We start from the raw sequence: 22,265 nt of genomic DNA on the forward strand, positions 1-22,265 counted from the left end.
TAAGTGTGATCTCCCAAGCCTCTTCTAGAATCCTCTTGTTATACCCTTCCAACCTGTCCAGAGGAACATCCATGCCTTTAGGAAAGATGCAGCTGGTGTGCAGCCTCCTAGCAAGCAGACAGTAGCTGTTCCTCTCCTCTCCAGGTCATTGCTCTGTATTGCCCCCAGAGGCCAATATGGAAGCAAAAGCCATTAACTACAGCCATCCCAACCTGTGCTCTAAATGAAAAGCTATTAATCAACTAGATATCTACTTTTATTACCAACCCATGGAATTGACCAGTGTATTAATCAGGGTTCTCCAAACAACCAAAGAGAGAGAGAGAGAGATTGATAAGAGAGAGAGAGAGAGAGAGAGAGAGATTGATTATACAGAACTGGTTCATGTGATTATGGAGTCTGGCAATTCCATATCTGCAAGATGAGGTAGCAAGCTAGAAACCCAGAAGAGCTGGTGTTTCAGTTCAAGTCTGAAGGAATGTACCAGTTCAAAGGTGGTCAAGAAGAGAAATTCTTACTCAGGGGAGGGTTAGCCTTTTTGTTCTTTTCAGGCCTTCAGCTTATTGGCTGTGACCTACCCGCACTGGGAGAGCAATCTGTTTTACTCAGTCTTCTAATTTAAATGTTAATCTTATCCAAAATAACCTTCACAGAAACATCTAGAATCATGCTTGCCCAAATATCTGAGCACTATGTGGCCCAGTCAAGTTGACACATAAAATTAACCATCACAACCAGAAACACATGGATGGAGGCCAACTAAAGTCATGAGGGATTTATATCACAGAGAAATCCCCAATGACAAAAATGATTGCCCAACCCCTAAATCAGTCCTCAGAGCCCCATCTCCCATCACGTGTACACTCTAATGTTACACCAACCAGCAGTGGCTGCTAAAGCTGTATAGTCCCCTGAGGAAGTTCTCTTGCAATAATAATGAACAAGGGGAGATCCTCTTGGAGAGTGGAATTGAGGCAACCCCAGAGCTTGACTTCACTGCAAGATAGGAATCTTTGCCATTTCTGTCCAAAAGATTGTAATATGTGTGAGGATTGAATGTTTTACATTCTCCCCTCTGCAATTTGGAGTTTTTATTGCAGTTCTGTTTTGTCTCTCCTATTATACATAGGGTGTGGTTAAACTTACTATTTACCCACAGATCACTGAACCATGAAGAGTTACTTAACATGATTTGCACATTGACATAAATATTGGACTTGGATCTAGCGTTAGTGACTGGATAAATTTTTATATTATCTCCCTTTGGGAAGGGAATGTGGCCTGTATGTTTGGAAGCTGTGGGATAATGTTAGGTGGCCAGAGTTTGGAGTATCCAACAGTGCTTAGTCCTTCTATCTAATATCCCACATTTCCTTTACATTCTTAGCTGTCTCATTTGGCTGGGATTGATAACCCTCTACCCATTCCACCCTCTCAGCCAAAGTAATTGGTTCAGGAATGGGCATGGATTTTCATACCAGGGTGAGCCTCTGGATTTTTACTTGGTATGTTAGAACTCAGTCTCTCTTCCTCGTTGGATTAACTTTTATGGGGATGGGTACCCATTTATGGTGCTGCAAGGAGAGCCAGCCTGAGAGTCGAGCTAGAAGTGGAGTTGAGAGATGATCCTAGTAACATTTTCCTGTCATTCTGCAGTCTTTCTGGCATACTTGCCTCCCATTCACATCTACAACAGTAACAAACTTTCCCAAGTGACATATAGAATGTGAAGAAGGTCAAATAAGCACCTCTTGTTAGTGGTCTTGTCATCTTTTCTGAACAGCTCTCCTCTTTGGTCACCTCCAACATGTGTGATTCAAGTCTACAGAACCACAGAACCTTGGGATCTGACACCCAAAATGATCATAGAGATCAGCTAGTCCAGGGCCTCCCAAGGTGTCTCAGGAGGTAAGCAAGGTGATTTTTAGGTGACTCGTGAATATTTTTTATTTTCATAAATATAATTATTATGATGAATCTTAGTAAAATATAATTACCACTTTCACATCAAACCTGTGATTTCGCAGGTTTTATGTAACGCATTTACTGAAGGGGAAATTGAAGCTTTGAGAGATTAATAGCTTTCTTAGGGATTGCCCAGATGGTGAATGAAGGGTGAGAGATATTAAGTATGGAATCTTAAAACTGGGGAGGGATTCTGGAGATCATGGAGTCACTTCCACACCCTCACACACCTTCAATGTCAGAATTCCCTCCACAGCATCTCTCATATTCAGCCTCTATTTGAATATTCCCACAGATGGGAAGCTTATCACCAATTGAGGCGCATATTCCATTTTGGCAGTTCTGAGAGTTAGAAAACTTTCCCTTTACACTGAACCAAAATCAGCCCCTTGAAATTTCTTTCCAGTTCTTCCTTCTGAATCCACTCCCCAACTTGAAATGTTCAAGTCAGTTACTCTGCCCCCCCCACTTCTCCCTCAACACATATGCACATGAATGCACACATGCATAGGTGCACATATGCACACGCACACACATACATTTCATGGAATGTGGTTTTGAATCATTCTGTCATTTTCTCATCATTCTTTTTTTATTTAACACTCAAATGTCTTTGTTGTTATTAAACCCACGTATCTAGAACATGATTTACTATATATGCAGCAAAACTAAACCAGAGTTATCCCACCCTTTATCCTGGACCTCATTCAGATAGCCACATCCCATGGCTGACCACTGAGAGACGGTGTCCATCTTTTCTTTTAACCATCACTCCATAGTCAACAGGCTGACTAACAGAACCTAAGTTCAAAATTTGTGATTTATTCTTACTCCTTTTCATTCTAGTGTGTTGAGTTATGTTTTTTGTTTGTTTTGAATCTTGAGTCTATCAGTGATTCATTAAATCTGGGAATACTAGAACCTTAACAAAAGTAGTTTGGGATACATAAAAATGTAGTGAATGAATAAAATGATAAATTTATAGAACCTAGTATCCAAGAGATTGATGTAGACTAAAAACATTAATGGGTATAACATAGATTAACATAGACTAATGAGCGATAAAAAGGTATTTAATACAGTGTCCTCACCATGCCTACCTAATGCCCCTGCTGGTCAATACCAGAGACAGAACATTGAGTTATACTACTTAAAGATCTCAACATGGAATTTCTTAATAGTTTCTCCCTGCTACAGAAATAAAACTGTCTTTGGCCTCTGGAAACTACTCTAGTATACTGATTAAAGGAACTAGTTTGAGAGTTAACTAGAACTGAGTTCAAACCATGACTCTATGGTTTACTAGTTATATAGCCTCTCACAAGCTATATAGCCTCTTTGAGCCTCAATTAACCAAGGAAACCATATGGTATCCATTTCAGGCTTATAAGAAGTATACACGATGCGACCATGTAGCATCTGGCACATGGTAAACTTTCAGTATACTGTGGCTATGATCGTTTTTAAATCTATTGATAAGCACATAAAGTAATAAGAAAAATTGAGAATAAAAATTAGCCCATGAAGTATGTCAATCAGGGTACTCTTAATTTGGTGAAGAAAATTCCTAACCCTCTTAGGGCTTCCATGTTGGAAGAAATGGAGCTTTGAGAGGTTCAGGGAGCAGCTTTGATGAAGGAACCAGCAGAAACCAGCTAGAGCAGTTTCCTTCATCAGTGGGCTAAACACAGTGCTATCTGGAAGGCACAGAGGTGTTTTGTCCATAAGGAGGCCACTCACTCTGAGTGTCACCTCTAGAGGCATCAGAGTCCTTCTAGACTTGCCTTCGTAAATGGCTTTGAGAGACTAAAGGAGTTTGGAGTGCAGAGACGCAATAAAAAGGTTGTTTCTCTTCCAGTGTATTTTTTTTTTTCAACTTGAGATTTGCCATCCTACCTGAACACAGTTTTCAATCTAAGAAGTTACTGGATGCATGTGTCTGGGCAAGCACAGGCTTCTAAGGATTGCGCTTTCAAACACTGGCAGGACTTACCAGAGTTGGACGAGGGTAGCCTCATCTGATCTGAGGATTATTGTCAGGCAGGAGGGTTTTAAAAATTTAAATCCCAGTTTTTTAACACGCAGGAAAACACCTGGCTTCCTACCCTGTGAAATAGATGGCTTCAGTTGGCTTCCTTGGTTTGTGTTTTTTGGGTTTTTTTTTTTTAAGTTTTTAGATGTACTGGGTTTTTTTTTTCCCCCTTTATTGACAAAAGAGCAGTCAGTCCCTAGCTATTCATCTATTGGCCCCACTGTTAAGACTTGTAAAAGCTCCCAGATTTGTACTTTCTGGTGACCCCATGATTTTATACCAACTCCCCCACTCGCTGCCATTCCTTTAGCAGTCAGTGCTGCCTTCTTGAGACAGGAGTACTAACAGACTGTTTTACTTGGAGGTTTTATAGTATTTGTCATTTACCTCTAGATATTCAAAGCTGGGGAGCGTGCGCACGGGCACATCTTGCCCTTTGCCACATTGGTGGTTGTGTTTCTTTTCCATTTGCACAAGGTCACATTCAGAGCTCTTCCTCCCTGAGGGGAGGTTGCACATTCGTCACTTAATCTTCCTCTCATTTCCTTCTGTTAGGATCACATAGCCCTTCCTGAGGTATTGCCGTTTTTTCCATTTCTTCTTTGCTCCCTCCTTTCTTTTAATAACTCTGGGAGACAGGGAGGCACCTTGTAAAGTTAATTTCCTCTGAAGCGTTCAAAGCAAAGGCATCTCTCAGCCCAGACACCACCACCCCTCTCCACCCCTCAGCGACGACGCACTCCCCTCCTCAAAGCCTTAGTCACCCTGGGTTGTGCCCGCCGCCCAGGACTGTCCATGCCCTGGCTTCGTCTCAGGGGCACAGTGAATCGCTCTGTCTAATGACTCTTTGGTCTGGGTGTGTGGACCCTAGTTGGGAAGAATCTCCCCATTTATTTGCCCTGTTCCTCCCCTTTTTTACTTCCTCACTGTGCACCCCTGCCCCCCAATCCCCTTCTCTGCTTTCTGCTTTCTCTGGTACTTTCAGGACTCAGGGGCTGGCTGCCTGCCTGTCCTGGGGATGGCATTTCCTCTTCAAAGGTCTGTGGCCTCCGCCACCCAGCTCTACCAGGCACACAAGTCTTTGGAATTGCTGTGGCTTTGCTGCCCGCCTGCCTACTTGGAAGGCCAGGGCCGTTTTTTAAACACCCCTTTGGTTTCTTGGGGTGAAGCTTTCCTCAATCCTGTTTTATTTATGTGAACATGATCTGTGGCTTTTTAATGTTTGCTTTTGAATGTTTGTGTTAATGGACTAAACTGAAAGCGTTTCCTTTTACCGGAGAGAGGGCCGGCACACAGCTGGGGGCCAGGCCGCTCAACTCAGGCGAAACTGTCCCAAGAGGAACAAGTTACCAGCCAAGGAAGTCTGGAGGCTCCAAGATGAATTCACTGAGGCCTTCATGGGCAGCCGCGGTCAGAGCTGGGATCATGGACTAGGCCGCAAGGCTCAAACAATTACTTGGATTAACAGGGCTAAACTGGAGACACCTATATTTTTGCAAATACTTTTTTTTTTTTTTAATTGTGCATGTATTTACCAAAACTCTATGTGGTTTTCAGCAGCTTAGGTGTCTGATGTTTTGCCCATATTCCCAACCTTCTGGGTCTCTCCTGGCAATATTAAGAACTCAAGATTGATCCCTGAATCATCTGTCAGTAGGTGACCCTATCATCTGAAAGTGTAGCTCAATCCTAGCTCAGCCCTACTAATATGCTTCCTGTGTATTTCTTTTCTCTTCTCTCTTTCTGGTACCTCAAACAGAAACAGAAACAAAGATGCAAAGGATCCAGCAAATGCACAATTTTTCCACATATCCAGTGCTGGATAACCTAGCACTGAAGTGAGAGAGAGAGGTAGTTGAAGGGCAACTGAGACTGCACTGTGTGGAAGGAATGTGATCCTCAAACCTGCCATGAGGACCAAGGAACAGAGTAGAAGGCAGGGGCTCAGTCAGGGCTGGGTTCTCCTTAAGGGTGGACCCCACCATCCCACCATCACCAATCCATAGCCTGTTTAACCCTAGGTCCAATGGCCCTGGAAATCTGTAAGCCCTTGAACCAAAGGCACAGGACTTACCCAGACAATTTGTGTGAAAATATGGGCATGATGAGGAACACCTCTTACTCTGAACAAGTTGGAACTGAACAAAACTAGTTGGGAATCTTTCTATAAGCTGAAGCAAATGGTGGATCCACCAGGAATGTTGCCTAAATTATTAATCTCCTCAAATGAAGGAGCTGGCTGTTACAGTCTATAGAATAAACTACAACAGAGAAGAATTGATGTGGGGCTCCACAGGATCCAGAAGTTACAATTCTTGAGCAGAATACTCCGGGGTTTCTTAAACTATGAGTTCAATGTTGGTGACTTTCTCTGTTCAATACATACTTTCTCCTTGGGCAGTGTCCTCTAACTCCTTGGCTTCATGTCCGCTGATAATTCCACATTCTGAATCTCTCTACTGAACTTGAGACCAGACATGTAACTTGACATGAGAATCACACATGTATTCAGTGTGACCCACAGCTAATTTATCCTTTTCTCCTCCTGCCTCTATCCAGCTTCTCCCAGGCTTCCCATTGTCATCACCAGTCATCCGGTTTCTCATAGCAGAAATACCAGAGTTATCTTTGTCTCTTTCCTATAACACTTTAATAACCTAATCCTGTTCATTTTACCTCCTAAATATCTCTTTATTCTGTGCATATCTCTGTATCTCTTTGGCTACCAGATTAGCCCAAGCTACCTTCTTTTTTTTCCAGCTACCTCATTGGCCTCCTGGTCTCTTGGCTTCTGTTCTTTATCCTTGGAGTCCACTCTGTCTACATACCATTTAGGTATATACTTTAGGTATATCCAAAGTATAATCTGATCATGTTTCTTGCCTGCCTAAAACCTTTGAGTAACTTTCTATTACTTTTCAAATGAAGTCCAAAATCCAAATTCCAACCTTGCTTACTCTTTCCAGCCTCATCTGTTACCAGGACAGAGACTGTCTTTCCATTTCATTGCTTTTCCCTCAGCACCTAGAACAATGTCTAGTAGAAGGTTGCTCTCCATATATAGTGGTTGCATGGATGAATAAATGAATAAACAGAATTTCTATGCCCTTAAGGATAACCAAGGAGAAGGGAAAATGAGTGAAGACCAATATTAAAACCTCTCAGGATGGGCAGCCTGGGTGGCTCCGCAGTTTAGCACCACCGTCATCCCAGGGCGTGATCCTGGAGACCCAGCCTGTGTCTCTGCCTCTCTCTCTGTCTGTCATGAATAAATAAATAAAGTTTTAAAAAAGTATTAAAAAAAGCAAACTCTCAGGATTATTATTCTTATTCGAAGATGTACATATTTTAATCCCAGGGCACAAAAAAAGGTGGAAAGTTCTTGAACAAGTATTGCACAAAATGTTAAAAATAGGATGGTCTCCATTTTTCTACACCTTTCTGGATGTAAGGAGCATGCTATCAGATTATCTGTAGATACTGTGGGGACTGGGCAGGATCTCTTTCCCAATGGATTCAGTCTGTTAGGACTGTAATTAAGAGCCTGCCCTCCCTAAAGGCCTAAGTTAAACCACTAAGATTCTCTCTCTTTAGAATTAGGCCCTTGGGGGTACCTGGGTGGTTCAGTCAGTTAAACATCTGAGTCTTGATTTCTCCTCAGGTCATGATCTCAGGATCATAAGATTGAACCCCTCATTCGGCTCTTTGAGTATGGAGCCCTGCTTGAGATTCTCTCTCTCCCTCTGCCCCGTCCTCTGTGCTCTCTCTCAAGAAAGAAAAAAGAAAGAAAGAAAGAAAGAAAGAAAGAAAGAAAGAAAGAAAGAAAGAAAGAAAGAAAGAAAGAAAGAGGAAGGAAGGAAGGAAGGAAGGAAGGAAGGAAGGAAGGAAGGAAGGAAGGAAGGAAGGAAGGAAGGAAGGAAGGAAGGAAAAGAAAAGGGAAAAGAAAAGACTCTGAGCACAAAGATCGAGAAACTTTCAACATTTGCTGTATGGAAGTGACCTTCCAGCCATACCATGCCTGCTCTGAAATCACCGTGGTGTTCCTGGGGCCCAGTCATCTGTTAATTAGCTTAATAGTGGGCTCCCAACAGTTGACTATATGTGCTGCAGAAACAAGCACTCCCAACAGTTGACTAATAAGTTTCTTTTTCCATAACTTAGAGATGTTTGTTACATATAACTGTTAGTGTGATAAAGATAGTACAAAGGAACATTATCAGAATACAGTTCTGACATCTTTTAATACTTTGGATCAAAGCCATTAAATGAATCCAAGAATAAACATCAGGTACAATTTGACCTTAGGAGCTTAATTGTGACTGACTTTCCTAATATGGAAATGTGTAACATGTGCATCTCCATAGGGATCAGTAGCTCAAAATACTACTGTTTTGATTGGTCATCTGTATCAAAAGGAAATGAATCAAAACCACACCTTCAATTATGTCTTTCATTGTAGCCATAATAAAAGGAAGGACTAAAATTGATGATCACCCTTACTATCGGCCAAAGATAAAATAAGTACTATGCTCTTGTCAGTTCTGCCAAAATTTTAAAAACTGGCACTATCCATTGTTGATGAGAATGTGAACAAAGGGGCACTCTTTCATAGTTGGTAGAAGTGCAAATTGGTCAATCTTCCTGGAAGGCAATTTGGCCGTGCCTATCAAAATTTTAACACATGCATACCCTTGATCCAACAGTTCTCCTTAGAAAGAAAAACAACAAAAGGATACAAGTATAAGTTGTACCCTGTTACAAGTTCCTTGTGACATTAATTTGTACTACCAAAATATTAAAAACAACTTAAATGTTCCTTAATAGGCTGAATATATTATTCAGACATATTTTTACTATGATTTCATGATTCATTCAAGAGCCATTATAAAGATGTGGTTGATATGTATGTAATAGAATCCACAATATTTTAATGAGTGCAAAAAAGAAGTTACAGAGAAATGTGAATTAAAAAATTATTTAAAAAAAACAAAGCTATACATAGACTTTATAAGTATATGTATGTATATGTAAATATGTCTGAATGTGCATTGAAAAGATCCAGAAGTATCCATACTGAACAGTTATTGCTGGTTGCTCTTGATGAATAGAGAAAGCAATGGAATGGGAAGTAAAAAAGGGGAAGTTCGATTTTTTTATTTTATATCTCTCATATTATTTGAATTTTTATTGTGTTTGTATTGCTTTTATAATTTTAAAAAGTTGAATAACCAGCAATTTACAAAAAGAAAAAAATGGATAAAAACTACTAAAATGTAAAGAAATAATGAGAAACCAGGCAAAGTAACCTTTCCAGAGGTTTTGACCCACTTGTCTAGACAAGAGTGTGGTTGATCCTAGTGGTAGAAGCTGAGGGACCAGCTATACCCAGGGCACAGCCAAGTTTCTGTAAGAGAACCACCCAGGCAGGCCAGAGGAGCTCCTCCTGGAAGCCTTACCCTGGGCTGGGTGGAAATCACCCCCTACAGGAATTAGAATTGCGCATTTGACTGTTTTTATTGGCTCTGCCCTTCTTACCTTGAATACCTCCTTCTTTTGTTCATGAACATTTAATTTGTCATCTTGTTTATAGCTGAAGCAAGATTCCTGTCTATCTAATGAACTTAATGATTCTGACGTGAGTGTCTAACAGACAGTAATTAGAACCCCTTTGGCTCATTGGGATGGCATAATACCACCAGGTGCTTGCTTTTCATGCTGCCTTGTTTGGGCAGAAAGTTTATTTATTTGTGTTCTACTTTATTCCAAAACACATTGTAGGTCAAATACAGTTTTTTTAAAAATCTGAAAATGGTGAATGAAAGAAAAAATAAGGGCATAAAAACAAGATTAGCCCAACAGTGAAGTTTGCACACAGACTACATACTTACCCAAAGTTTTATGTACTTAATAAGTTAAGGGTAGGGTACAGAATTGGTTCTGAGTTTCCTAGTGGCCAGTGCAAAGTAGACATGATCGGGGACAGAATTAAAGTGATAGTCATGGTTTTCCTGAGCAATGAAAAAGGACAGATTTCTTAGTGAGGATGGATATACATACACACACACACATACACACACATGGGGACGGATCTGAGAAGGGAAGTATTCTATGGTAGTCTCCTGGGCTTGAGAGCTGGATCCTGCTGGATCCTGACTAATATCAGTAATTGATTGATGGTCCTTTTCCAAAGCTGCAGTAACTTCCTTCTTTCAAATGAACTTTGAGTCACTTTGACCCTTTTGAATTGTTGTCTCTCTTCTCCAGAGGAGTGCTTGTCCCTTCTCTCAAAACCATAAGCCTGAGGAAGAATGCTACTTTGTTCAAATTATTCTTGATTATTTTGGAACTTCCTAAAGCTCCTGTCATGTGGTTCCAAGTTTAACCATAGTCACTTTGGACATGGTTTTGTTTCCACAATGATGTGTGTCAGCAACCACAGAGTAAGCTTCTTGTATTTTTACATCAATATGATACCCTTTGTTTGTTCCTTAGAGGTTTCACTTTCGCTTATGTAATGGGCTATGGCATTTTACAGTCATTACCTCATGCTGGGATCTCCTCTTTCTTTGTACCTCCTGATGCGTCATATTCTTAACTCTACTCCCTTGGATCTCTTAGATACAATGCTCTGAGCTGGTGGGTGGGAGTGGGTGGGAGTCAGATTATATGATGACTTCTCCACCCTTCCTCACACAAGAGCTGCTTGGGTTTGTCACCACGCCGTTTCTGTACTCAGTCTTTTGGCATCTTTCAGAATGCACTGGCTTAAAACTACAGCTATTACCAAAAGCAATGGGTTTAGATGGGGCTGGAAGACTCCAGGCTCTACTTCTGAATTGGGCACTGGGCAGGCAGATTCTCCCAAACTCTGAAGCTACATTGACTATACCCACAGGGTCTGGAACTGGAAGTGGTCAGTCTGTGTTATTGGGGGATCTTGAAGGAAACATACATCTCAAAATATGACCATTCCTTCACTTGGGGCTCATTTTCCTGAGCTCCTCCATATTCTTATACACAGCTGTCTACTTAGATGTGTGATAAGCATCTGAAGTTCAACATGCCCAAAACAGAATTCCTGTTTCATGTTACCACCTCACGCCCAACCAAGCATTACTCTTCTTCTCATCTCCATCTTGGAAAATGGCACCACTCTTCACCTAATTGCTCAGTCCAAAAATAGGGATCATGTTTGATTCCACCATTTCTTTCCATCACCTTTTACATCAAAAAACAGCTAAATCCAAACACTTTTCTCCATACACACAGCCATCACCCTGGTATAAGTTTCTGTCAGCTAATGCCTGGACAACTGAAATCACTAAGCTCCTTGCTTCCATTCTTGCCACTTCTACAATTCATTCCTATATCACACAGTAGCCAAGGTGACAGAGCACACTGCTCCTACACTTAAAACCTTACAATGATTTCCTGCTGGGAATGGGAAAAAAATTCCATTGCTTCTGCTCACCTCTCAGATCACTTCTAATATCACTCTCTGTGTCACCCATAGAACTCCAAACACATTGACTTCTTTCTCTTCCTTGAAAATGCCACAGTATTTCTCATTCAGTGCCCTTGCACTTGCTATATACTTTGCTTAGGATGTATTCTTTCACTTGACTTCTTACCATTGAGGTCTCACTTCTTTGATGAAATCCTAGTCCAAATATATCTACTAAACAACCCTTTTACTTCCTTCATAACAGTTTTTTTTAAATATTTTTTTTATTTATGAGAGAGAGAGAGAGAGAGGCAGAGACACAGGCAGAGGGAGAAGCAGGCTCCATGCAGGGAGCCTGTTGTGGGACTCGATCCCGGGTCTCCAGGATCCCGCCTGGACTGAAGGTGGCGCTAAACCGCTGAGCCACCTGGGCTGCCCCTTCATAACAGTTCTTAAATAAAAAGGTATCTTGAGTATTAGTGTGTTCACTTGTTTATTATTTGTCTTCTTTATGCAGAACACAAGGTCAATAAAGATAAGGATTTTGTCTATTTTGTTCACAACTGTATCACTTGTGAATTTTTTAAATAAATAGGTATAATGGGCAAGCAAATGTTATAGCATATGTGTCAGTTCAGGGTAACGAACACTAAATGGGAATCTACTATGTACCAGGCACTTTGCCAGATGCCTTATATTCAAGGATTAAACAAGCCACCTTCTTTCCCTTAATTCTGGAAATATTTTAGCCATGTTCTCTATATACTGCCTTTCTCACATCTCAATTTTTTTTCTTCCTGACCTCCTTAACATCTTGTTTCCCATTTCTTTGCCTTGTCCTTTTTTTGGCTGTATCTTGAGTAATGTCCTTAGATTTATCTTCCAGTTCACTAATTCTCTCTTTATCTGTATCTATTCTACTTATACTCGTTTACTGTTTCTAATTTTAATAATTATACTTTTTTTTATTTTCAGAGGTAGTATTTGGGGTTTTCTTTCTCAATTCTACCTGGTCTTTTTAGATTCTGTTTATTTTTTTTCATGTTTTTGTTTCCCCTTTCTATTGCTTTAGACATTTTAAACAATTTATATTTGGTATATGATAACTGTTATATAATGTCTAATTCTCTTCATTGTGGTTTCTACTGACTTTCACTCATGGCAGCTTGTGTATTTCCTAGTGTGACTGTCATTTTAGTTGTGATCTTCTGTTCAGTGGGACTTTATCTGTTTAAGTCCTATGAAGGTTGTGGAACTGTCCCTCCACAGAAAATCTGCTTCTGCCAGGTGCCCTGGTATGTTACCAACCTGCGGCCAATTTTTTTTAAAGATTTTACTTATTTATTCATGTCATTATTCTCATGACAGAGAGGGAGGCAGAGACATAGGTAGAGGGAGAAGCAGACTCCTTGCAGGGAGCCCGATGTGGGACTGGATCTCAGGCCACAGAATCATGCCCTGAGCCAAAGACAGACACTCAACCACTGAGCCACCCAGGAGTCCTGCTGGGGCCAATTTAATATTATAGCTAAAGTTATCCAACCATGTAGATAGTATAAATTCAAATCCTACACTTGTGTGAGGGCAAGATTGTATTTTAACATCTTATGAGTGTGGGCCAAGACAGACAAAATTTCTCATTTTTCTTCATTGCAGATAGGCAGGCTTTTTTCTAGCGTAGTCTCATTTAGTATGTATCCTATTAGGAGTCTCACTTTTATGCAGAATTCTCTAATCCAACTTTCCATCTTTTGAGGGCACTAAGCCTGGTCTTCTGTCTCCCATAATGCCCCTAAAACCAAGCCTCAAAGTCACTGGGATAGACAGACTTTCCAAAGCAGCAGAGCTCCAGTGGCAGCTTACCACTTTGAACCCCAGTCTGTATGCATACACACATGGGTGTGATGAGGATTTCCCTAATTTGTATGAGAGGTTAACTCTGCATTTAAAAGCATATTTGTTATATTTTATCTAGGACATACAGATATTCTGTCTTACAGCTAGAAACACAATACTCTCCCTTCTATGAACATGTATAGTTCTGGGAGACAGAAACATCCATTCATCTGACCATCAACATTTTTATTGTTTTTTCTGTATCAGACACTAATAACCAGGTACACATAAAAATATGTTGAGAGGCACGCCCACAGTGATATGAGGAGATAGAGGTAAAAGGGACCAATTCTAATGGGGGATCTGGGAAGGCTTTGCAGATAAAAAGGTGTTGGAGCTGGATAATAATAATACCTAACTTTTTTCTCATGCTTACTCTAGACCAAGTACTGTCACAAGTACTTAACATATATGGTCACTTTCATAAGAAAGTATAAAATACATACTATTCTTAGTATCTAAATTCTACAACTGAAGCATTGAGAATTTGAGTTATGTTCCCAGTCATACAGAAAGTAACTGGCAGTGCCTGGATATGAATTCAAGCAGTTTGAGTCCTGATCTAAGGCTTTTAGCCACTATGCTTTATTGTGCTTGACCAGACAGGTACTGGGGGAGGGCATTCCATCCAGGAAGAAAATAATGCCTATATCCTAAACAACTGTGAGGATTATTTGAGATACTGTAAGGAAAACCACATGATAAGTACTCCATAAATACTTACTGTGTTTTCTCTTTAACTTTGTACCATCAGCTTCTCAGAAATTCCATTAAGGATGGGGCCATACTATATACTTGAAGATAGCTTCACTCCCACAGAACCTGGTATTGAGTAGTGGTTACTCCCTTGACTCATCTGTTGGTTGAACTAAATGTTACTTTGATAGAAGCTTTAGTACTTAGAATTGTATTGCAGCACAGTTCTCAAAGCACTTTTACATCTAGCAGCTCAGTTTATCAGCACATCAGTTCTTGGAGGTAGGGCAGATACCTGGCTTTAGTAATGAATGTGAGTTTTACTGAGGTGAGAATAGCTTAGTCGTGGGAGAAGAGTAAGTATGACCTCTGTGCAACTGGATGAGAAAGACCAAATAAGACTGGGGGCCTCAAGAAGGAGGTGGTGGCAGGAGGCTAGGCTTTGATTCCTGAATGGTCTCTAGTTCCAGTCCTGTCATCAGCCATCTGTGAGAGACACCTCTGTGAGTCTTAGCTGCTTCATGAATCAGCCACTGCTAAATGTTTAAGTGGGCTTCCCTTCATGTATGTAATGCCTATCACACTTTATGGTCTGTGCTCCTCTTTAGACTGAGCTCTGTGAGAGGACAAACTCCTTATTCACTGGTTGTAACTCCAACATCTAGAACATATCTGACACAGAAGGTGATCAAATATCTAGTAAACAAATGATGAATGAATGATTTGGATAAAAACGAAAGAAGAGAGAAGAAACAAGGTCAGTGTTGTAGATTCAGATCTAAGGAATGGAGGGAGGAAACAAGCAGGAACAATGAGAAGGTTGAGCCAGAGAGTTGGTCCTGCCAGAGAATGCTCACTCAATGAGCTAAGTGTGGTCATGTCTGATTACGAAGCACTGTAAGAGTCAGGGGGCTGGGGGATCCCTGGGTGGCTCAGCAGTTTGGGGTCTCCCTTTGGCCCAGGGCATGATCCTGGAGACCTGGGATCGAGTCCCACAGGCTCCCTGCATGGAGCCCACTTCTCCCTCGGCCTATGTCTCTACCTCTCTCCCTGTGTCTCTCATGAATAAATAAATAAAATCTTAAAAAAAAAAAAAAAAGTCAGGGAGCTTCCCCAGTGACTTTAATCACAGCCTGTCCTTTCCATTTGTTTAGTCCAACCTATCTTAAAGGTAGTACAAACATAAAATGTAACACTGGCCTTGCCCAAAGGGCCACAAATTCCAGAGAGCTGAGAAAGTTGTGGGGTGGTGGAATGTGTATCAGTGAGATTTTACACCGGTGAGGGATTGCAGAGCACTTTGTGAACATGGCCCAAAACAGCTTTCATCAGCAAAATAAGCCTCCATTCCTTTGGGATCCCCTTCCTCTCTCTCTTCAAAGTGCTAGGTCAAAGTTCCACCTCTGTACTGACTTGAACATCTACATGCATTTCTGGAGGCAGCTTGCCCTTCTTCTTCACCCTAGTGCTTCCCTTTCCTTCTCCCTTGCTCAGGGTCTACTTCAGCAGACCTTCCACAGACCAAAGAAGCCACAGGCGGCCAGGAAGCAGCCCTATTTGTGTGTGTCTGAAGCATTACAGTACAGGGTTAGATTTGGCCCAGGGACCAGCATGATTAGATCAGCAAATCAACCCGAAAGTTATAGAAACAAGATGTGCTTACCCACCATTACAAAGCGATGCTGTGGTTCTTTCCACTTGGTTGAATGACCTACATTAAAACTTTCAGATCCTGGGTGCAGGTAGAGTCTCTAGGATCAACAAGATGGGGATCTAAATTCACATCCCAGGAGAGAACCAGCTACCAGCTGTAGCTCATCTCACGTCTGAAGCGTCTCCTCACCCAACTATGAAAATGACCTAATTGTGTACAGACAACAGCAATTGTACAGGGAAAATAATACAGTAATGCAAATATTCAAACCAAATTGGAAAAGCAAAGCAGGAAGGAGCCAGAAAACATTAGATCATTCAAATTGCAACCTGGCCAAGACAGCATCTGGGCGTGCATCCTCTGTCCAGCTTTTGTTCACATACCATCCCTAATGCTTCTTTGCATTTATAGAATAATGGCTCGGTATTTGCACAAAACCCTTTGTGTGACTGCATTCTAAGGAACAAGGTTCTCACAGTGTCCCTTCAGAAGGGTCAGAGAATTCCCCAGTGGAATGCTTTAATAGGCTTCCAGTTCAGAAAGGGCCTTTCTCTCTCTGAAGGGAGGGGTGGGGGAGTGATGTACCTTTGGCCAGCATATATGTTTTAATTGTGTGACCAGGGCAGGCCATGCTCATTTTCCTTCCTCACTGGGTCATTTCCATCTTAGTTCTAAAAACAAAAAACAATTGATTAAAAAAAGAGCCTTCCTGACCGAAACCTTGGATCCCCTCTTTGGATTTGGACAAGAAGCAGGGATGTTCCCACTCCTCCGCCTCCCCCACCCACCCATCCCCCACATCCAAAAAACGGGTTCAAGTTCGCCTGAGGAAATAATATGATCTCTCCTGGTGCACCCTTATTTGCATGTCTCTGCTGAGTGTCCCCACCCTCTTCTATGCGGAAGTTGCTCCTGGACAGGCTCTGGAATTCTCAGCCCTGAGCAGAACCCGCTCTGCCACTGCATGATCTTGGACAGGACTGACCACCTATGAAAGCTTTGGATCTTTCATGGGTTAAAGCAGAATGATAACACTGGTTCTGAGTGTGGGAGGATGAACTATCATAAAGAGCCCTCTCAGAGCACCTGGCACCTACTAAGTATTCCAGAAGCGGCAGGCTTTCCTGTGTTCACCACTTGGCTGTCCCTCAGCCCCCTACCCACCACCTCAGTAGGTCACTGGGTCCCTCAGCACAAGTCCAGTGAGGAAGCTGCCAAAGAACATATTCTTCAGGTTTTAGCACCTGATCATAACAAGTTTCTCCGATCCACAAACGTGCAACCCTGAGAATGGCATTTACCTGATGAATTCCTAACCCCTTCAGCTAGTGAGCGCTGCACCTTCCTGTACAAACAGGAGCAAATCACTGCATAACCCCAACTGACTAGTTGTTTCAGATGTCTTGGTTTCTGAGACGTCTGCATTGGTCAGGACATAGGAAGCCCTAAGAAGCGTAGGCTCCGGGGAGGAGAGAGAAGCAGAGGGGAAAGCAGGGGCCGCAGACAGAAAAGTCACCTTTACCTGCATCAGTGCAGCCGGAGCCTCCAAACCCAGGGCCCGTGGAGGCGCAGCTGGAAGGGAGTCACACATAGCAGGTGGCACACATAGCTTCCCCAGCACCCTAGCAGCCAGGGGCCACGTGAAGTAGAGTAAAAGTCCCTTCACTCTTCCTTTCCAGCCGCGTCACCTTGGGCCAGTGGCTGTCCCCTGGGAGGGTGGAAGCCTTCATTTGTAAAGCGTGGGAGGCCCGTGCCCTCTGCTCCTCTCTGTCACCCGATTGGAACCCTGTATGCTCACACATGTTGCAACCCAGCTTCTGTTCTAAAACTATAACAAAGGGGGGAAAAAAGAAGAAAAGATTTTTTTTTTTTTGCAAAGATTCATTTATTCATTCATGAGAGACAGAGCCACGGGGAGAGGGTTAGCCCGATGCGGGACTCGATCCTGAATCCCAGGGATCATGACCTGAGCCAAAGGCAACCGCCCAACCGCTGAGCCACCCGGGCATCCCAGAAGAGAAGGTTTAAAAGAACCAAGTGTATGTTTGTGTTTGTTACCATGGGATTCTGTTCAACTGTATACAGATGTCGTTTTTTTTATTTTTAGGTTTTGGGGGTTTGAGGGTTTTCTTTTCCTTTCTTTTTTACTTTTTCCTTTTCTCCTCTTATCTTTTCTCTTCTTTTCTTTCTTTTAGACCTTTCAAGCTGTGTACTGCAGTGGACAGAGATTACACCGTGTTTGTGTTGCAGTGTTGCTATGGAACTGCATATGGTTTTATTTGGTGGAAATTTGCAGAGAAATTGAAGGAAGTCATATGTATGCATGGCAAACAAACATGAAGTTCCAGAAAACAGGCCTCCAAACAAATATTGGAATTAAGGGGGGCTCTTGACAATAACTTAAAATCTAGAATACTGGTGCATGAGTGCAGGTCCACCTGCTTGGGTCCTAACCCAGGAGGCAAGGGAGTTAGAGTCAGACAGTGGAGTTTATTTCCATCTGCCACTAACTAGCCAGGTGTCTTTGGCCAAGTTACTGGGTTGTAGCTGCCCCTATCTCTGAAACAGAGCAATGACCCTTACTGTGCATTGCTCTTGTTGAGAAAAAACAAGGTAACAGGTCATGAGTACCACACATAGAAAGTACTCATCAAATGGTAGCCATCATTCTAGAGTGGTGACAGCACCTCATTTATGCTCCAAGGAAATAGGCTCATTCATCAAATGATCTTTTGGGCTTTGATGTTTGGAGCACTTTTGGGGAGCCAGGGGTGCTCACTGCTGGCCATACTTATATGCAGTCATTGTCAGACTGGACAATTGCTGAAGTGTATACTTCAGCTGTCAAAGTCACCCCCCGCCCCCCAAGCAGTAAAGATGCTGAGTGTCAGCAAGTTGGTGACACTGTCAGGTGGAACAGTGCTTCCCTCAGCGTTTGGCTCTGATCTCCCCACTCCATCTCACTAGCAGTGGTCAGCATAGGCCTCAGTACCTCCAAGAAAACAGAAGACCCATCTCCAAAGTTTTCACACCTGCTACCTACTCTGAATGAACACTTTTGGAGGGCTGGATAATTATTATAATTGTAATGTTTTAAAATCTTTATTTAAATCTTCAAGTTAAATTCATGTAGATCGAAATCTTCCCGGAAAATACCCTGTAGACACTATTTGTATAGCTTGCGTTTTCAAAGGTTCACAGACCTGTTGAAAGGCTGGCTGCCCCACCCTACCCCAACCCCTTTCCCCAATACACACATTAGAGGTTGGCAGCACACCCAGAAAGCTTGTGCTAACCTTTATCAAGTCACTGGATCTAACTGGGCCTCTGTTTTCTGATCTGGAAAATGAAGATACTGGATTAGGTGATTTCTGAAGCCCTTCTAGACCTAAATGGCTATGACAGTATGCCATTCATCTATCTTGAATAGAATACAAGAGGTCTCTTTCAGCATTCTAGACTGTTGATGTCCTAACCTACATTAGGAAACAATGAGAAAAAAGTCTGTATCCTCCCTGAACCTGAGTGTTCTAGTTTCTCTTACCTCCTTGAAGGGCCTTCAAAAAGAAGCATCTAAAATATACTGACTCACCCATGCTTTTCATAGGCATGCTTTTCATGGGCACGGGGCCTTGCCCCAAGCCGGGGACTCCACAATTGAGCAAACTATTCCTCATGCTGCCAGGACATGCATAGCACTGATTGAATCAACTTTTGTCTTTGCATCTGCTTTCTCAATACCTTCATTAGGACTGAAGTCACTTTTTAAAAACTAATAAATAGTAGAAAAGGGGAGGGGGAACTAACCAATTTTGTTTATTTTTTTTCCAATTTTGTTTTTAAACTACCTGCCATATAACTTTGTCGTCATTCTGGCTATAACCCAATAGAAGTTTTTTTTTCTGACAAAATTAAGGGACATATGTTCACTCATTCAGTCTACATAATAGAATGATCAAGGTGTGTGTTTAGACAGGAAATGTGTAGATCTCTTTTTATATATGTATATTGTTATAATTGTAAACTTGAAAAAAATGTCTGCCACAAAAGGCTACCAGTACCAGCCACTTCATTAGTGCTATAAATATTGCCACTCTCATTAAAGACATTAGCGTGTTTAGCTGGCTAATGACATTAACTGTGTGTCTCATGATAGGATTACTAATGATTCTCAAAACTCATAATTTTCCCCTTCTTTCTGCCCCACAACTATTGTGGTCTTGGGTCACACATTGGCTAAAGCAGGGGAATGGAAGTCAGTTCACTGGCTTCACTCCCAACTGTTTGTCACACACCAACTGTGTGACTTTGGACGAGCCTTTTACCCTTTCTAGACCTGGGTTTCCTCACCTGAAAAGGAAAGTCCTTGGTCTTAGGCTCTCTCTAAGGTACCTTCTGGCGCTGACAGTCAAAGATCCTGCGGTCCCCAAGCCTGGAGAGGCTGGCTCTCTGCTGCCAGCTACTGTTGACTCTTGGAACTTCTAATCCCAGGAGGCTGATTCCAGACGACCAGCTCCAAAAATCCTTGGCCCTTGTGCTCTATACTGTTCTTCCTAGAATCAAGAGTGCAGCTTTTGCTCAGACTTGGATTCAAAACCCCAGAGTCAATAAGAACCTCCTGCCATTTAAAGGTGACTTCAAAAACCATAGTCCTTCCTGGGTAGATAGATCATATTTCCTGTGTGTTTGCTCTGTCACCTGATGTTTGCTTATCTTCTATTCAATCATTCGGGGTGAACATTCCATTTTTTGCCCTCTTCAGATTCCAGCCAGTTGAGCTTGTGGGTCTGTATGAAAACTTTCCCTGTGGGCATTTCTCATCTCTATTCTCTTATTTAAGAGAAGTTTCCAGGAAGGAATGTTGAATACAACCAAACAGGGTGGTAGGTAGTTATCCAGGAGTGGCCACCACAGGCTCCTGGGCCAGAGAAACAGCAGGCCCTGGTTATATAGACTAAAAGTTGGCTCTGGCCTTGGCAGCCCCTCCTCTGTCCTTAACTAGCCTTAGGGGTATGTGGTCTTCCCCTGCACCTTTTCCTTTTGCCTACATTGGGTATATAAGACCTTTCAGTAAGTACCAGACTGAGAAGTCACTATAAAGTAACATGCCTTATCCAGTACTCTTGTTACTCATCAGAGAAAATCTTTATAAAGCATTTAAATGGAATATTCTTTCTGGACTTGGGATAAGGTTTGTTTTCAATTTCTCCTGTAAGCTCTTTTCTCTTCTGTTCCTTGTTTATCCTTTTTTTTTTTTTTTTTTTTTTCTTTTCTCTCCTTCCACATCCTAAGTGAAAGCCAGGGGATGATTTCTGGATTATCTTGAGTTTTCAGTAAATTTTTGCTGTTAAATTACCCAAATGAGATCAGAATGCCCTGGAGCCACTATGCTTATTTGTTACAGGTTGTCACATAATAGAGAAGAGCTCTTCTGGGGGCCCCATGCTGTGAAGCCTTCCAGGAGAGGGCCTTTGTGGGGAGAAGGATTGCAAAGGGCCAAAGCTAGGAGCATGCTATTATTCTGGTAAAGCAGAGTCTGCCATAGGGCACATCCTCTGCCTCCCGCTCTTCTGCTGGACCCAGTGCAGGCAACATGTGGTGCTTGGGAAAGGCCTTTCTGGAAAGGCGAACCACAAGAATGTAGTCCTGCGTGTCCTGAGCCACTCAGGGCAGTGATGATTGGCCCCACACGAAGGTGCCGATCGGTTCTGCCGCTTTACAGCTCATATCTGGAAATAGATCCTCATGCCCTTGCCAGAGTAGGAATGGGATTGAGATTGGGGACTGATTTGACAGTTAGGGACTTCAAATTCATAAGTGGGCAACCCGAGCTGGACAGTGTGTCCGACTTTGCCTTGTTGGTACATTGTTCCTGCCCTCTGTGTGGCAGTTCCTTTCCCAAACTGGTATTTCGTCCAGAGTCCCAGGGCATACGAGAGCAAACAAACAGATGGAATACATTAACTACATCTCTTTTCTTAGGCCCTTTGCTGCTATTAGTTAAAGCTGCTTAGCTCTTTACTTGGAAGTAGTTTTGACCCCACTTTAAAAGTAACATTTGCAAAGGGAATGCAAACCAGTGCTTTGTCATGATTCCTCATGTTCAGGGAATTCCAGATTTGAGTTCTTGGCTGAATGAAGGAGGCCTTAAAAAAAAAGCATGTCTTACCAAGCTGTAGGCTGTGGCTGCAGAAATGCTGATGGAAGGGTGGGGCTGCGTGCCTCTGCCCCCCTCTCCTCCTTAAGGTGCCACTTCCTACAGAGACCTCAGCACAGGGATTCTTCACTTCTTCAGCTGGAGGTGAATTGTGGCTAGCTGTGGGCTCTTTCAGGCATTCACAAAGGCACTGAGAGGAATGCAGGGGTCGCCAGGGCAAGGTGGGGAGACTGTGCACACCATGCTCAAGACCTCCAGCCCCCGAGGGCAGGGACGGTCTCAGGGGCAGCAGGGGCAGCAGCAGTGGCAAGGAGATTGTTAGGTGTCCACTGAAATTCTATGACATGGATGACTCTCACCAGCATAATGGCGAATGAAAGGACCAGACTCAAGAATATGTGCGGTATGACACTTTTCCTAA

The 22,265-nt window shown here is 42.4% G+C and overlaps 1 protein-coding gene across 8 annotated transcripts in view; it reads left to right on the plus strand.

Annotated features, from left to right (window-relative positions):
• The window catches only part of ZNHIT6 (zinc finger HIT-type containing 6), an 85,193-nt gene extending 65,386 nt beyond the window's left edge, over positions 1–19,807 (plus strand). For 5 of the 8 annotated variants that reach the window (XR_005361332.1, XR_005361329.1, XR_005361328.1 and 2 more), the window contains 2 exons: positions 14,642–14,790; positions 17,883–19,807. The gene's annotated coding sequence lies outside the window, so the exon portion shown is untranslated. Of the gene's footprint in view, positions 1–1,783; positions 1,909–14,641; positions 14,791–17,882 lie in introns of all 8 variants that reach the window. The other 3 variants (XR_005361333.1, XM_038541494.1, XR_005361330.1) reach the window with 2 other exon arrangements.
• Positions 19,808–22,265: the final 2,458 nt, after the last annotated feature.

This window comes from Canis lupus, chromosome 6 (assembly GCF_011100685.1).
Source record: "Canis lupus familiaris isolate Mischka breed German Shepherd chromosome 6, alternate assembly UU_Cfam_GSD_1.0, whole genome shotgun sequence".
Classification (NCBI taxonomy): Eukaryota; Metazoa; Chordata; class Mammalia; order Carnivora; family Canidae; genus Canis; species Canis lupus.